We start from the raw sequence: 18,175 nt of genomic DNA on the forward strand, positions 1-18,175 counted from the left end.
TTGTGTGTGACCCCTTCACTAAGGGATGTTTGTGTGTGACCCCATCACTAAGGGATGTTTGTTTGACCCCATCACTTAGGTGATGTGTGTAACTGCATCACTAAGGGGATGTGTGTGTGAGCCCATCACTAAGAAGATGTGTGTGTGACCCTATTACAAAGGGCATGTGTGTTTGTGAGCCCAGCACTAAAAATGTGTGTCCAGTTCTGAGGGGATGTGTGTGACCCCATCACTAAGGGATGCGTGTGTGTGACCCCATGACTAAGGCGATGTGTGTGTGACCTCATCTCTGTGGGTATGTGTATTTTACCCCAGTTCTAAGGGGATCTGTGTGTGACCCCATCACTAAAGGGATGTGTGTGAGCCCAGTTCTAAGGGGGTGTGTGTGTGACCCCATCACTAAGGGGATTTGTGTGTGACGCCATCGATAAGGGAATGTGTCTCCAAACTCAGCACTATGGGGTTGTGTGTGTGACCCCATCACTAAGGGATGTTTGTTTGTGACCCCAGATAAGTGCTTGGTTCTTTTTTATGTTGTTTTGTTCTTTTGTTTTTATCTGGGTTTGTCATTTACTGTGGTTTTTGTCTGTTCATTTGCATGCAGGAATCTTCCCTCTTTGTTGCTTAGCTTGGAAGCTCCCTGCAGCTATGTTTGGAGTTTTGCTCCTATAAGTCCATGTGTTTGTTGTTTCTTGAATTTGAAACTTTTCCTGTTTTCCGTTCGTTGGTTTGACAAGAGCACCTGATATAGGACGGAGTTCAGATCGTGCGATCTGAGGGCCTTTTTGTACTATCAGGAAATTGGAATTTTGTAGGGTTTTTCTCTGGTCACCATCAGTCCCTTTCCTGTCCTTTCCTATTTTAGTCAGTGGGGGCCTCACCTTTTGCTAATCCTGTCATCTATCTGTGTATTGTGTTTTTCCTATATCACCGCAGTCTTTGAATGTGGGGGGCTTGCTATTCTTGTCTATTTTCTGAGGCAGAGAGTTATTCATCTTTCCTTCCTTTAGGATAGTTAGTTCTCCGGCTGGGTTCGCGGTGCACAGGATGTTAGTTCACCCCTCGGCTACTTCTAGTTGTGATGGTTAATAAGGGGATGGCGGCCAGATTAGTTGCCAATGCTCTTGTCACCTTTTTCCAATGATTCGTGGTGATCTTCCATGGTTCCGGATCATAACAGATGTGTGTGTGACCCCATTACTAAGGGGATATGTGTGTGTGACCCCATCACTAAGGGGATATGTGTGTGTGACCCCATCACTAAGGGGATATGTGTGTGTGTGTGTGTAACCCCATTACTAAGGGGATATGTGTGTTTGTGACCCCATCACTAAGGGGATATGTGTGTGTGACCCCATAACTAAGGGGATATGTGTGTGTGTGACCCCATTACTAAGGGGATGTGTGTGTGTGTGACCCCATCACTAAGGGGATATGTGTGTGTGAGACCCCATCACTAAGGGGATATGTGTGTGTTACCCCATCACTAAGGGATGTCTGTGTGTGACCCCATAAACAAGGGGATGTGTATTTGACCCCAGTTCTAATGGGATGTTTGTGTGTGACTCCATCACTAATGGGATGTTTGTTTGTGACCCCATCACTAAAGAATGTGTGTGTGTGACCCCAACACTAAGAGATGTTTGTGTGTGACCCCATCACTAAAGAATGTGTGTGTGTGACCCCAACACTAAGAGATGTTTGTGTGTGACCCCATCACTAAGGGATGTGTGTGTGGGACCCCATCACTAAGGGATGTTTGTGTGTGACCCCATTACTAAGGGATGTTTGTGTGGGACCCCATCACTAAGGGATATTTGTGTGGGACCCCATCACTAAGGGATGTTTGTGTGGGACCCCATCACTAAGGGATGTTTGTGTGGGACCCCATCACTAAGGGATGTTTGTTTGACCCCATCACTCAGGGGATGTGTGTAACTGCATCACTAAGGTGATGTGTGTGTGACGCCATCGATAAGGGGATGTGTCTCCAAACTCAGCACTATGGGGTTGTGTGTGTGACCCTATCACTAAGGGATGTTTGTTTGTGACCCCATCACTAAGAAATGTTTGTGTGTGACCCCATCACTAAGGGATGTGTGTGTGGGACCCCATCACTAAGGGATGTTTGTGTGGGACCCCATCACTAAGGGATGTTTGTGTGTGACCCCATCACTAAGGGATATTTGTGTGTGACCCCTTCACTAAGGGATGTTTGTGTGTGACCCCATCACTAAGGGATGTTTGTTTGACCCCATCACTCAGGGGATGTGTGTAACTGCATCACTAAGGGGATGTGTGCGTGTGTGTGTGAGCCCATCACTAAGGGGATGTGTGTGTGACCCTATTACAAAGGGCATGTGTGTTTGTGAGCCCAGCACTAAAAATGTGTTTCCAGTTCTAAGGGGATGTGTGTGACCCCATCACTAAGGGATGCGTGTGTGTCACCCCATCACTAATGCGATGTGTGTGTGACCTCATCTCTGTGGGGATGTGTATTTTACCCCAGTTCTAAGGGGATCTGTGTGTGACCCCATCACTAAGGGGATGTGTGTGACCCCAGTTCTAAGCGGGTGTGTGTGTGACCCCATCACTAAGGGGATGTGTGTGTGACGCCATCGATAAGGGGATGTGTCTCCAAACTCAGCACTATGGGGATGTGTGTTTGACCCCATCACTAAGGGATGTTTGTTTGTGACCCCAGATAAGTGCTTGGTTCTTTTTTATGTTGTTTTGTTCTTTTGTTCTTATCTGGGTTTGTCATTTACTGTGGTTTTTGTCTGTTCATTTGCATGCAGGAATCTTCCCTCTTTCTTGCTTAGCTTGGAAGCTCCCTGCAGCTATGTTTGGAGTTTTGCTCCTATAAGTCCATGTGTTTGTTGTTTCTTGAATTTGAAACTTTTCCTGTTTTCCGTTCGTTGGTTTGACAAGAGCACCTGATATAGGACGGAGTTCAGATCGTGCGATCTGAGGGCCTTTTTGTACTATCAGGAAATTGGAATTTTGTAGGGTTTTTCTCTGGTCACCATCAGCCCCTTTCCTGTCCTTTCCTATTTTAGTCAGTGGGGGCCTCACCTTTTGCTAATCCTGTCATCTATCTGTGTATTGTGTTTTTCCTATATCACCGCAGTCTTTGAATGTGGGGGGCTTGCTATTCTTGTCTATATTCTGAGGCAGAGAGTTATTCATCTTTCCTTCCTTTAGGATAGTTAGTTCTCCGGCTGGGTTCGCGGTGCACAGGATGTTAGTTCACCCCTCGGCTACTTCTAGTTGTGATGGTTAATAAGGGGATGGCGGCCAGATTAGTTGCCAATGCTCTTGTCACCTTTTTCCAATGATTCGTGGTGATCTTCCATGGTTCCGGATCATAACAGATGTGTGTGTGACCCCATTACTAAGGGGATATGTGTGTGTGACCCCATCACTAAGTGGATATGTCTGTGTGTGTGTGTGTAACCCCATTACTAAGGGGATATGTGTGTTTGTGACCCCATCACTAAGGGGATATGTGTGTGTGACCCCATAACTAAGGGGATATGTGTGTGTGTGACCCCATTACTAAGGGGATGTGTGTGTGTGTGACCCCATCACTAAGGGGATATGTGTGTGTGAGACCCCATCACTAAGGGGATATGTGTGTGTTACCCCATCACTAAGGGATGTCTGTGTGTGACCCCATAAATAAGGGGATGTGTATTTGACCCCAGTTCTAAGGGGATGTTTGTGTGTGACTCCATCACTAATGGGATGTTTGTTTGTGACCCCATCACTAAAGAATGTGTGTGTGTGACCCCAACACTAAGAGATGTTTGTGTGTGACCCCATCACTAAAGAATGTGTGTGTGTGACCCCAACACTAAGAGATGTTTGTGTGTGACCCCATCACTAAGGGATGTGTGTGTGGGACCCCATCACTAAGGGATGTTTGTGTGTGACCCCATTACTAAGGGATGTTTGTGTGGGACCCCATCACTAAGGGATATTTTTGTGGGACCCCATCACTAAGGGATGTTTGTGTGGTACCCCTTCACTAAGGTATGTTTGTGTGGGACCCCATCACTAAGGGATGTTTGTGTGGGACCCCATCACTAAGGGATGTTTGTGTGTGACCCCATCACTAAGGGATGTTTGTTTGACCCCATCACTCAGGGGATGTGTGTAACTGCATCACTAAGGTGATGTGTGCGTGTGTGTGTAAGCCCATCACTAAGGGGATGTGTGTGTGACCCTATTACAAAGGGCATGTGTGTTTGTGAGCCCAGCACTAAAAATGTGTGTCCAGTTCTAAGGGGATGTGTGTGACCCCATCACTAAGGGATGCGTGTGTGTGACCCCATCACTAAGGCGATGTGTGTGTGACCTCATCTCTGTGGGGATGTGTATTTTACCCCAGTTCTAAGGGGATCTGTGTGTGACCCCATCACTAAGGGGATGTGTGTGAGCCCAGTTCTAAGGGGGTGTGTGTGTGTGACCCCATCACTAAGGGATGTGTGTTCGTGACCCCAGCACTAAGGGGATGTGTGTGTGTGTGTGACCCCATCACATAGGGGATATGTGTGTGTGTATATGTGTAACCCCATTACTAAGGGGATATGTGTGTTTGTGACCCCATCACTAAGGGGATGTGTGTGAGCCCAGTTCTAAGGGGGTGTGTGTGTGACCCATCACTAAAGGATGTGTGTTCGTGACCCCAGCACTAAGGGGATGTGTGTGTGTGTGTGTGTGTGACCCCAACACATAGGGGATATGTGTGTGTATGTGTAACCCCATTACTAAGGGGATATGTGTGTTTGTGACCCCATCACTAAGGGGATATGTGTGTGTGTGTGTCCCCATCACTAAAGGGATATGTGTGTGTGACCCCATCACTAAGGGATGTCTGTGTGTGACCCCATCACTAAGGGGATGTGTATTTGACCCCAGTTCTAAGGGGATGTTTGTGTGTGACTCCATCACTAATGGGATGTTTGTTTGTGACCCCATCACTAAAGAATGTGTGTGTGTGACCACAACACTAAGAGATGTTTGTGTGTGACCCCATCACTAAGGGATGTGTGTGTGGGACCCCATCATTAAGCGATGTTTGTGTGTGACCCCATCACTAAGGGATGTGTGTGTGGGATCCCATCACTAAGGGATATTTGTGTGGGACCCCATCACTAAGGGATGTTTGTGTGGGACCCCTTCACTAAGGTATGTTTGTGTGGGACCCCATCACTAAGGGATGTTTGTGTGGGACCCCATCACTAAGGGATGTTTGTGTGTGACCCCATCACTAAGGGATGTTTGTTTGACCCCATCACTCAGGGGATGTGTGTAACTGCATCACTAAGGGGATGTGTGCGTGTGTGTGTGAGCCCATCACTAAGGGGATGTGTGTGTGATCCTATTACAAAGGGCATGTGTGTTTGTGAGCCCAGCACTAAAAATGTGTGTCCAGTTCTAAGGGGATGTGTGTGACCCCATCACTAAGGGATGCATGTGTGTGACCCCATCACTAAGGCGATGTGTGTGTGACCTCATCTCTGTGGGGATGTGTATTTTACCCCAGTACTATGGGGATCTGTGTGTGACCCCATCATTAAGGGGATGTGTGTGAGCCCAGTTCTAAGGGGGTGTGTGTGTGACCCCATCACTAAGGGATGTGTGTTCGTGACCCCAGCACTAAGGGGATGTGTGTGTGTGTGTGTGTGTGTGTGTGTGACCCCATCACTAAGGGGATATATGTGTGTTACCCCATCACTAAGGGATGTCTGTGTGTGACCCCATCACTAAGGGGATGTGTATTTGACCGCAGTTCTAAGGGGATGTTTGTGTGTGACTCCATCACTAATGGGATGTTTGTTTGTGACCCCATCACTAAAGAATGTGTGTGTGTGACCCCAACACTAAGAGATGTTTGTATGTGACCCCATCACTAAGGGATGTGTGTGTGGGACCCCATCACTAAGGGATGTTTGTGTGTGACCCCATCACCAAGGGATGTGTGTGTGGGACCCTATCACTAAGGGATAGTTGTGTGGGACCCCATCACTAAGGGATGTTTGTGTGGGACCCCATCACTAAGGGATGTTTGTGTGGGACCCCATCACTAAGGGATGTTTGTGTGTGACCCCATCACTAAGGGATATTTGTGTGTGACCCCTTCACTAAGGGATGTTTGTGTGTGGCCCCATCACTAAGGGATGTTTGTTTGTGACCCCATCACTAAAGAATGTGTGTGTGTGACCCCATCACTAAGGGATGTGTGTGTGGGACCCCATCACTAAGGGATGTTTGTGTGTGACCCCATCACCAAGGGATGTGTGTGTGGGACCCCATCACTAAGGGATATTTGTGTGGGACCCCATCACTAAGGGATGTTTGTGTGGGACCCCATCACTAAGGGATGTTTGTGTGTGACCCCATCACTAAGGGATATTTGTGTGTGACCCCATCACTAAGGGATGTTTGTGTGTGACCCCATCACTAAGGGATGTTTGTGTGGGACCCCATCACTAAGGGATGTTTGTGTGGGACCCCATCACTAAGGGATGTTTGTGTGTGACCCCATCACTAAGGGATATTTGTGTGTGACCCCTTCACTAAGGGATGTTTGTGTGTGGCCCCATCACTAAGGGATGTTTGTTTGTGACCCCATCACTAAAGAATGTGTGTGTGTGACCCCATCACTAAGGGATGTGTGTGTGGGACCCCATCACTAAGGGATGTTTGTGTGTGACCCCATCACCAAGGGATGTGTGTGTGGGACCCCATCACTAAGGGATATTTGTGTGGGACCCCATCACTAAGGGATGTTTGTGTGGGACCCCATCACTAAGGGATGTTTGTGTGTGACCCCATCACTAAGGGATATTTGTGTGTGACCCCATCACTAAGGGATGTTTGTGTGTGACCCCATCACTAAGGGATGTTTGTTTGACCCCATCACTCAGGGGATGTGTGTAACTGCATCACTAAGGGGATGTGTGCGTGTGTGTGTGTGAGCCCATCACTAAGGGGATGTGTGTGTGACCCTATTACAAAGGGCATGTGTGTTTGTGAGCCCAGCACTAAAAATGTGTGTCCAGTTCTAAGGGGATGTGTGTGACCCCATCACTAAGGGATGCGTGTGTGTGACCCCATCACTAAGGCGATGTGTGTGTGACCTCATCTCTGTGGGGATGTGTATTTTACCCCAGTTCTAAGGGGATCTGTGTGTGACCCCATCACTAAGGGGATGTGTGTGAGCCCAGTTCTAAGGGGGTGTCTATGTGACCCCATCACTAAGCGGATGTGTGTGTGACGCCATCGATAAGGGGATGTGTCTCCAAACTCAGCACTATGGGGTTGTGTGTGTGACCCCATCACTAATGGATGTTTGTTTGTGACCCCAGATAAGTGCTTGGTTCTTTTTTATGTTGTTTTGTTCTTATCTGGGTTTGTCATTTACTGTGGTTTTTGTCTGTTTATTTGCATGCAGGAATCTTCCCTCTTTGTTGCTTAGCTTGGAAGCTCCCTGCAGCTATGTTTGGAGTTTTGCTCCTATAAGTCCATGTGTTTGTTGTTTCTTGAATTTGAAACTTTTCCTGTTTTCCGTTCGTTGGTTTGACAAGAGCACCTGATATAGGACGGAGTTCAGATCGTGCGATCTGAGGGCCTTTTTGTACTATCAGGAAATTGGAATTTTGTAGGGTTTTTCTCTGGTCACCATGAGCCCCTTTCCTGTCCTTTCCTATTTTAGTCAGTGGGGGCCTCACCTTTTGCTAATCCTGTCATCTATCTGTGTATTGTGTTTTTCCTATATCACCGCAGTCTTTGAATGTGGGGGGCTTCCTATTCTTGTCTATTTTCTGAGGCAGAGAGTTATTCATCTTTCCTTCCTTTAGGATAGTTAGTTCTCCGGCTGGGTTCGCGGTGCACAGGATGTTAGTTCACCCCTCGGCTACTTCTAGTTGTGATGGTTAATAAGGGGATGGCGGCCAGATTAGTTGCCAATGCTCTTGTCACCTTTTTCCAATGATTCGTGGTGATCTTCCATGGTTCCGGATCATAACAGATGTGTGTGTGACCCCATTACTAAGGGGATATGTGTGTGTGACCCCATCACTAAGGGGATATGTGTGTGTGTGTAACCCCATTACTAAGGGAATATGTGTGTTTGTGACCCCATCACTAAGGGGATATGTGTGTGTGACCCCATAACTAAGGGGATATGTGTGTGTGTGTGACCCCATTACTAAGGGGATGTGTGTGTGTGTGTGTGTGACCCCATCACTAAGGGGATATGTGTGTGTGAGACCCCATCACTAAGGGGATATGTGTGTGTTACCCCATCACTAAGGGATGTCTGTGTGTGACCCCATAAATAAGGGGATGTGTATTTGACCCCAGTTCTAAGGGGATGTTTGTGTGTGACTCCATCACTAATTGGATGTTTGTTTGTGACCCCATCACTAAAGAATGTGTGTGTGTGACCCCAACACTAAGAGATGTTTGTGTGTGACCCCATCACTAAGGGATGTGTGTGTGGGACCCCATCACTAAGGGATGTTTGTGTGTGACCCCATCACTAAGGGATGTGTGTGTGGGACCCCATCACTAAGGGATATTTGTGTGGGACCCCATCACTAAGGGATGTTTGTGTGGTACCCCTTCACTAAGGTATGTTTGTGTGGGACCCCATCACTAAGGGATGTTTGTGTGGCACCCCATCACTAAGGGATGTTTGTGTGTGACCCCATCACTAAGGGATGTTTGTTTGACCCCATCACTCAGGGGATGTGTTTAACTGCATCACTAAGGTGATGTGTGCGTGTGTGTGTGTGAGCCCATCACTAAGGGGATGTGTGTGTGACCCTATTACAAAGGGCATGTGTGTTTGTGAGCCCAGCACTAAAAATGTGTGTCCAGTTCTAAGGGGATGTGTGTGACCCCATCACTAAGGGATGCGTGTGTGTGACCCCATCACTAAGGCGATGTGTGTGTGACCTCATCACTAAGGCGATATGTGTGTGTGAGACCCCATCACTAAGGGGATATGTGTGTGTTACCCCATCACTAAGGGATGTCTGTGTGTGACCCCATAAATAAGGGGATGTGTATTTGACCCCAGTTCTAAGGGGATGTTTGTGTGTGACTCCATCACTAATGGGATGTTTGTTTGTGACCCCATCACTAAAGAATGTGTGTGTGTGACCCCAACACTAAGAGATGTTTGTGTGTGACCCCATCACTAAGGGATGTGTGTGTGGGACCCCATCACTAAGGGATGTTTGTGTGTGACCCCATTACTAAGGGATGTTTGTGTGGGACCCCATCACTAAGGGATATTTGTGTGGGACCCCATCACTAAGGGATGTTTGTGTGGTACCCCTTCACTAAGGTATGTTTGTGTGGGACCCCATCACTAAGGGATGTTTGTGTGGGACCCCATCACTAAGGGATGTTTGTGTGTGACCCCATCACTAAGGGATGTTTGTTTGACCCCATCACTCAGGGGATGTGTTTAACTGCATCACTAAGGTGATGTGTGCGTGTGTGTGTGAGCCCATCACTAAGGGGATGTGTGTGTGACCCTATTACAAAGGGTATGTGTGTTTGTGAGCCCAGCACTAAAAATGTGTGTCAAGTTCTAAGGGGATGTGTGTGACCCCATCACTAAGGGATGCGTGTGTGTGACCCCATCACTAAGGCGATGTGTGTGTGACCTCATCTCTGTGGGGATGTGTATTTTACCCCAGTTCTAAGGGGATCTGTGTGTGACCCCATCACTAAGGGGATGTGTGTGAGCCCAGTTCTAAGGGGGTGTGTGTGTGTGACCCCATCACTAAGGGGATATATGTGTATTACCCCATCACTAAGGGATGTCTGTGTGTGACCCCATCACTAAGGGGATGTGTATTTGACCGCAGTTCTAAGGGGATGTTTGTGTGTGACTCCATCACTAATGGGATGTTTGTTTGTGACCCCATCACTAAAGAATGTGTGTGTGTGACCCCAACACTAAGAGATGTTTGTGTGTGACCCCATCACTAAGGGATGTGTGTGTGGGACCCCATCACTAAGGGATGTTTGTGTGTGACCCCATTACTAAGGGATGTTTGTGTGGGACCCCATCACTAAGGGATATTTGTGTGGGACCCCATCACTAAGGGATGTTTGTGTGGTACCCCTTCACTAAGGTATGTTTGTGTGGGACCCCATCACTAAGGGATGTTTGTGTGGGACCCCATCACTAAGGGATGTTTGTGTGTGACCCCATCACTAAGGGATGTTTGTTTGACCCCATCACTCAGGGGATGTGTTTAACTGCATCACTAAGGTGATGTGTGCGTGTGTGTGTGAGCCCATCACTAAGGGGATGTGTGTGTGACCCTATTACAAAGGGCATGTGTGTTTGTGAGCTCAGCACTAAAAATGTGTTTCCAGTTCTAAGGGGATGTGTGTGACCCCATCACTAAGGCGATGTGTGTGTGACCTCATCTCTGTGGGGATGTGTATTTTACCCCAGTTCTAAGGGGATCTGTGTGTGACCCCATCACTAAGGGGATGTGTGTGAGCCCAGTTCTAAGCGGGTGTGTGTGTGACCCCATCACTAAGGGATGTTTGTGTGTGACCCCATCACTAAGGGATGTTTGTTTGACCCCATCACTCAGGGGATGTGTGTAACTGCATCACTAAGGGGATGTGTGCGTGTGTGTGTGAGCCCATCACTAAGGGCATGTGTGTGTGATCCTATTACAAAGAGCATGTGTTTTTGTGAGCCCAGCACTAAAAATGTGTGTCCAGTTCTAAGGGGATGTGTGTGACCCCATCACTAAGGGATGCGTGTGTGTGACCCCATGACTAAGGGGATGTGTGTGTGTGCATGTGTGTGACCCCATCACTAAGGGGATGTATGTGAGCCCAGTTCTAAGGGGGTGTGTGTGTGACCCCATCACTAAGGGATGTGTGTTTGTGACCCCAGCACTAAGGGGATGTGTGTGTGTGTGTGTGTGACCCCATCACTAAGGGGATATATGTGTGTTACCCCATCACTAAGGGATGTCTGTGTGTGACCCCATCACTAAGGGGATGTGTATTTGACCGCAGTTCTAAGGGGATGTTTGTGTGTGACTCCATCACTAATGGGATGTTTGTTTGTGACCCCATCACTAAAGAATGTGTGTGTGTGACCCCAACACTAAGAGATGTTTGTGTGTGACCCCATCACTAAGGGATGTGTGTGTGGGACCCCATCACTAAGGGATGTTTGTGTGTGACCCCATCACCAAGGGATGTGTGTGTGGGACCCCATCACTAAGGGATAGTTGTGTGGGACCCCATCACTAAGGGATGTTTGTGTGGGACCCCATCGCTAAGGGATGTTTGTGTGTGACCCCATCACTAAGGGATGTTTGTGTGTGACCCCATCACTAAGGGATATTTGTGTGTGACCCCTTCACTAAGGGATGTTTGTGTGTGACCCCATCACTAAGGGATGTTTGTTTGACCCCATCACTTAGGTGATGTGTGTAACTGCATCACTAAGGGGATGTGTGTGTGAGCCCATCACTAAGAAGATGTGTGTGTGACCCTATTACAAAGGGCATGTGTGTTTGTGAGCCCAGCACTAAAAATGTGTGTCCAGTTCTGAGGGGATGTGTGTGACCCCATCACTAAGGGATGCGTGTGTGTGACCCCATGACTAAGGCGATGTGTGTGTGACCTCATCTCTGTGGGTATGTGTATTTTACCCCAGTTCTAAGGGGATCTGTGTGTGACCCCATCACTAAAGGGATGTGTGTGAGCCCAGTTCTAAGGGGGTGTGTGTGTGACCCCATCACTAAGGGGATTTGTGTGTGACGCCATCGATAAGGGAATGTGTCTCCAAACTCAGCACTATGGGGTTGTGTGTGTGACCCCATCACTAAGGGATGTTTGTTTGTGACCCCAGATAAGTGCTTGGTTCTTTTTTATGTTGTTTTGTTCTTTTGTTTTTATCTGGGTTTGTCATTTACTGTGGTTTTTGTCTGTTCATTTGCATGCAGGAATCTTCCCTCTTTGTTGCTTAGCTTGGAAGCTCCCTGCAGCTATGTTTGGAGTTTTGCTCCTATAAGTCCATGTGTTTGTTGTTTCTTGAATTTGAAACTTTTCCTGTTTTCCGTTCGTTGGTTTGACAAGAGCACCTGATATAGGACGGAGTTCAGATCGTGCGATCTGAGGGCCTTTTTGTACTATCAGGAAATTGGAATTTTGTAGGGTTTTTCTCTGGTCACCATCAGTCCCTTTCCTGTCCTTTCCTATTTTAGTCAGTGGGGGCCTCACCTTTTGCTAATCCTGTCATCTATCTGTGTATTGTGTTTTTCCTATATCACCGCAGTCTTTGAATGTGGGGGGCTTGCTATTCTTGTCTATTTTCTGAGGCAGAGAGTTATTCATCTTTCCTTCCTTTAGGATAGTTAGTTCTCCGGCTGGGTTCGCGGTGCACAGGATGTTAGTTCACCCCTCGGCTACTTCTAGTTGTGATGGTTAATAAGGGGATGGCGGCCAGATTAGTTGCCAATGCTCTTGTCACCTTTTTCCAATGATTCGTGGTGATCTTCCATGGTTCCGGATCATAACAGATGTGTGTGTGACCCCATTACTAAGGGGATATGTGTGTGTGACCCCATCACTAAGGGGATATGTGTGTGTGACCCCATCACTAAGGGGATATGTGTGTGTGTGTGTGTAACCCCATTACTAAGGGGATATGTGTGTTTGTGACCCCATCACTAAGGGGATATGTGTGTGTGACCCCATAACTAAGGGGATATGTGTGTGTGTGACCCCATTACTAAGGGGATGTGTGTGTGTGTGACCCCATCACTAAGGGGATATGTGTGTGTGAGACCCCATCACTAAGGGGATATGTGTGTGTTACCCCATCACTAAGGGATGTCTGTGTGTGACCCCATAAACAAGGGGATGTGTATTTGACCCCAGTTCTAATGGGATGTTTGTGTGTGACTCCATCACTAATGGGATGTTTGTTTGTGACCCCATCACTAAAGAATGTGTGTGTGTGACCCCAACACTAAGAGATGTTTGTGTGTGACCCCATCACTAAAGAATGTGTGTGTGTGACCCCAACACTAAGAGATGTTTGTGTGTGACCCCATCACTAAGGGATGTTTGTGTGGGACCCCATCACTAAGGGATGTTTGTGTGTGACCCCATTACTAAGGGATGTTTGTGTGGGACCCCATCACTAAGGGATATTTGTGTGGGACCCCATCACTAAGGGATGTTTGTGTGGGACCCCATCACTAAGGGATGTTTGTGTGGGACCCCATCACTAAGGGATGTTTGTTTGACCCCATCACTCAGGGGATGTGTGTAACTGCATCACTAAGGTGATGTGTGCGTGTGTGTGTGAGCCCATGACTAAGGGGATGTGTGTGTGACCCTATTACAAAGGGCATGTGTGTTTGTGAGCCCAGCACTAAAAATGTGTGTCCAGTTCTAAGGGGATGTGTGTGACCCCATCACTAAGGGATGCGTGTGTGTGACCCCATCACTAAGGCGATGTGTGTGTGACCTCATCTCTGTGGGGATGTGTATTTTACCCCAGTTCTAAAGGGATCTGTGTGTGACCCCATCACTAAGGGGATGTGTGTGAGCCCAGTTCTAAGGGGGTGTGTGTGTGTGACCCCATCACTAAGGGATGTGTGTTCGTGACCCCAGCACTAAGGGGATGTGTGTGTGTGTGTGACCCCATCACTAAGGGGATATATGTGTGTTACCCCATCACTAAGGGATGTCTTTGTGGGACCCCATCACTAAGGGGATGTGTATTTAACCCATCACTAATGGGATGTTTGTTTGTGACCCCATCACTAAAGAATGTGTGTGTGTGACCCCAACACTAAGAGATGTTTGTGTGTGACCCCATCACTAAGGGATGTGTTTGTGGGACCCCATCACCAAGGGATGTGTGTGTGGGACCCCATCACTAAGGGATGTGTGTGTGGGACCCCATCACTAAGGGATATTTGTGTGGGACCCCATCACTTAGGGATATTTGTGTGGGACCCCATCACTAAGGGATGTGTGTGTGGGACCCCATCACTAAGGGATGTTTATGTGGGACCCCATCACTAAGGGATGTTTATGTGGGACCCCATCACTAAGGGATGTTTGTGTGTGACCCCATCACTAAGGGATGTTTGTGTGTGACCCCATCACTAAGGGATGTTTGTTTGACCCCATCACTCAGGGGATGTGTGCAACTGCATCACTAAGGGGATGTGTGCGTGTGTGTGTGAGCCCATCACTAAGGGGATGTGTGTGTGACCCTATTACAAAAGGCATGTGTGTTTGTGAGCCCAGCACTAAAAATGTGTGTCCAGTTCTAAGGGGATGTGTGTGACCCCATCACTAAGGGATGCGTGTGTGTGACCCCATCACTAAGGCGATGTGTGTGTGACCTCATCTCTGTGGGGATGTGTATTTTACCCCAGTTCTAAGGGGATCTGTGTGTGACCCCATCACTAAGGGGATGTGTGTGAGCCCAGTTCTAAGGGGGTGTGTGTGTGACCCCATCACTAAGGGATGTGTGTTCGTGACCCCAGCACTAAGGGGATGTGTGTGTGTGTGTGTGTGTGACCCCATCACATAGGGGATATGTGTGTGTATGTGTAACTCCATTACTAAGGGGATATGTGTGTTTGTGACCCCATCACTAAGGGGATATGTGTGTGTGTGTGTGACCCCATCACTAAGGGGATATGTGTGTGTGACCCCATCACTAAGGGATGTCTGTGTGTGACCCCATCACTAAGGGGATGTGTATTTGACCCCAGTTCTAAGGGGATGTTTGTGTGTGACTCCATCACTAATGGGATGTTTGTTTGTGACCCCATCACTAAAGAATGTGTGTGTGTGACCACAACACTAAGATGTTTGTGTGTGACCCCATCACTAAGGGATGTGTGTGGGACCCCATCATTAAGCGATGTTTGTGTGTGACCCCATCACTAAGGGATGTGTGTGTGGGACCCCATCACTAAGGGATATTTGTGTGGGACCCCATCACTAAGGGATGTTTGTGTGGGACCCCTTCACTAAGGTATGTTTGTGTGGGACCCCATCACCAAGGGATGTTTGTGTGGGACCCCATCACTAAGGGATGTTTGTGTGTGACCCCATCACTAAGGGATGTTTGTTTGACCCCATCACTCAGGGGATGTGTGTAACTGCATCACTAAGGGGATGTGTGCGTGTGTGTGTGAGCCCATCACTAAGGGGATGTGTGTGTGATCCTATTACAAAGAGCATGTGTGTTTGTGAGCCCAGCACTAAAAATGTGTGTCCAGTTCTAAGGGGATGTGTGTGACCCCATCACTAAGGGATGCGTGTGTGTGACCCCATCACTAAGGCGATGTGTGTGTGACCTCATCTCTGTGGGGATGTGTATTTTACCCCAGTACTATGGGGATCTGTGTGTGACCCCATCACTAAGGGGATGTGTGTGAGCCCAGTTCTAAGGGGGTGTGTGTGTGACCCCATCACTAAGGGATGTGTGTTTGTGACCCCAGCACTAAGGGGATGTGTGTGTGTGTGTGTGTGTGACCCCATCACTAAGGGGATATATGTGTGTTACCCCATCACTAAGGGATGTCTGTGTGTGACCCCATCACTAAGGGGATGTGTATTTGACCGCAGTTCTAAGGGGATGTTTGTGTGTGACTCCATCACTAATGGGATGTTTGTTTGTGACCCCATCACTAAAGAATGTGTGTGTGTGACCCCAACACTAAGAGATGTTTGTGTGTGACCCCATCACTAAGGGATGTGTGTGTGGGACCCCATCACTAAGGGATGTTTGTGTGTGACCCCATCACCAAGGGATGTGTGTGTGGGACCCCATCACTAAGGGATAGTTCTGTGGGACCCCATCACTAAGGGATGTTTGTGTGGGACCCCATCACTAAGGGATGTTTGTGTGGGACCCCATCACTAAGGGATGTTTGTGTGTGACCCCATCACTAAGGGATATTTGTGTGTGACCCCTTCACTAAGGGATGTTTGTGTGTGACCCCATCACTAAGGGATGTTTGTTTGACCCCATCACTTAGGTGATGTGTGTAACTGCATCACTAAGGGGATGTGTGTGTGAGCCCATCACTAAGAAGATGTGTGTGTGACCCTATTACAAAGGGCATGTGTGTTTGTGAGCCCAGCACTAAAAATGTGTGTCCAGTTCTGAGGGGATGTGTGTGACACCATCACTAAGGGATGCGTGTGTGTGACCCCATGACTAAGGCGATGTGTGTGACCTCATCTCTGTGGGTATGTGTATTTTACCCCAGTTCTAAGGGGATCTGTGTGTGACCCCATCACTAAAGGGATGTGTGTGAGCCCAGTTCTAAGGGGGTGTGTGTGTGACCCCATCACTAAGGGGATGTGTGTGTGACGCCATCGATAAGGGAATGTGTCTCCAAACTCAGCACTATGGGGTTGTGTGTGTGACCCCATCACTAAGGGATGTTTGTTTGTGACCCCAGATAAGTGCTTGGTTCTTTTTTATGTTGTTTTGTTCTTTTGTTCTTATCTGGGTTTGTCATTTACTGTGGTTTTTGTCTGTTCATTTGCATGCAGGAATCTTCCCTCTTTGTTGCTTAGCTTGGAAGCTCCCTGCAGCTATGTTTGGAGTTTTGCTCCTATAAGTCCATGTGTTTGTTGTTTCTTGAATTTGAAACTTTTCCTGTTTTCCGTTCGTTGGTTTGACAAGAGCACCTGATATAGGACGGAGTTCAGATCGTGCGATCTGAGGGCCTTTTTGTACTATCAGGAAATTGGAATTTTGTAGGGTTTTTCTCTGGTCACCATCAGCCCCTTTCCTGTCCTTTCCTATTTTAGTCAGTGGGGGCCTCACCTTTTGCTAATCCTGTCATCTATCTGTGTATTGTGTTTTTCCTATATCACCGCAGTCTTTGAATGTGGGGGGCTTGCTATTCTTGTCTATTTTCTGAGGCAGAGAGTTATTCATCTTTCCTTCCTTTAGGATAGTTAGTTCTCCGGCTGGGTTCGCGGTGCACAGGATGTTAGTTCACCCCTCGGCTACTTCTAGTTGTGATGGTTAATAAGGGGATGGCGGCCAGATTAGTTGCCAATGCTCTTGTCACCTTTTTCCAATGATTCGTGGTGATCTTCCATGGTTCCGGATCATAACAGATGTGTGTGTAACCCCATTACTAAGGGGATATGTGTGTGTGACCCCATCACTAAGGGGATATGTGTGTGTGTGTGTGTAACCCCATTACTAAGGGGATATGTGTGTTTGTGACCCCATCACTAAGGGGATATGTTTGTGTGACCCCATAACTAAGGGGATATGTGTGTGTGTGACCCCATTACTAAAAGGATGTGTGTGTGTGTGACCTCATCACTAAGGGGATATGTGTGTGTGAGACCCCATCACTAAGGGGATATGTGTGTATTACCCCATCACTAAGGGATGTCTGTGTGTGACCCCATAAATAAGGGGATGTGTATTTGACCCCAGTTCTAAAGGGATGTTTGTGTGTGACTCCATCACTAATGGGATGTTTGTTTGTGACCCCATCACTAAAGAATGTGTGTGTGTGACCCCAACACTAAGAGATGTTTGTGTGTGACCCCATCACTAAGGGATGTGTGTGTGGGACCCCATCAGTAAGGGATGTTTGTGTGTGACCCCATTACTAAGGGATGTTTGTGTGGGACCCCATCACTAAGGGATATTTGTGTGGGACCCCATCACTAAGGGATGTTTGTGTGGTACCCCTTCACTAAGGTATGTTTGTGTGGGACCCCATCACTAAGGGATGTTTGTGTGGGACCCCATCACTAAGGGATGTTTGTGTGTGACCCCATCACTAAGGGATGTTTGTTTGACCCCATCACTCAGGGGATGTGTGTAACTGCATCACTAAGGAGATGTGTGCGTGTGTGTGTGAGCCCATCACTAAGGGTATGTGTGTGTGACCCTATTACAAAGGGCATGTGTGTTTGTGAGCCCAGCACTAAAAATGTGTGTCCAGTTCTAAGGGGATGTGTGTGACCCCATCACTAAGGGATGCGTGTGTGTGACCCCATCACTAAGGCGATGTGTGTGTGACCTCATCTCTGTGGGGATGTGTATTTTACCCCAGTTCTAAGGGGATCTGTGTGTGACCCCATCACTAAG

This window comes from Anomaloglossus baeobatrachus, chromosome 1 (genome assembly GCF_048569485.1).
Source record: "Anomaloglossus baeobatrachus isolate aAnoBae1 chromosome 1, aAnoBae1.hap1, whole genome shotgun sequence".
NCBI classification, from domain to species: Eukaryota; Metazoa; Chordata; class Amphibia; order Anura; family Aromobatidae; genus Anomaloglossus; species Anomaloglossus baeobatrachus.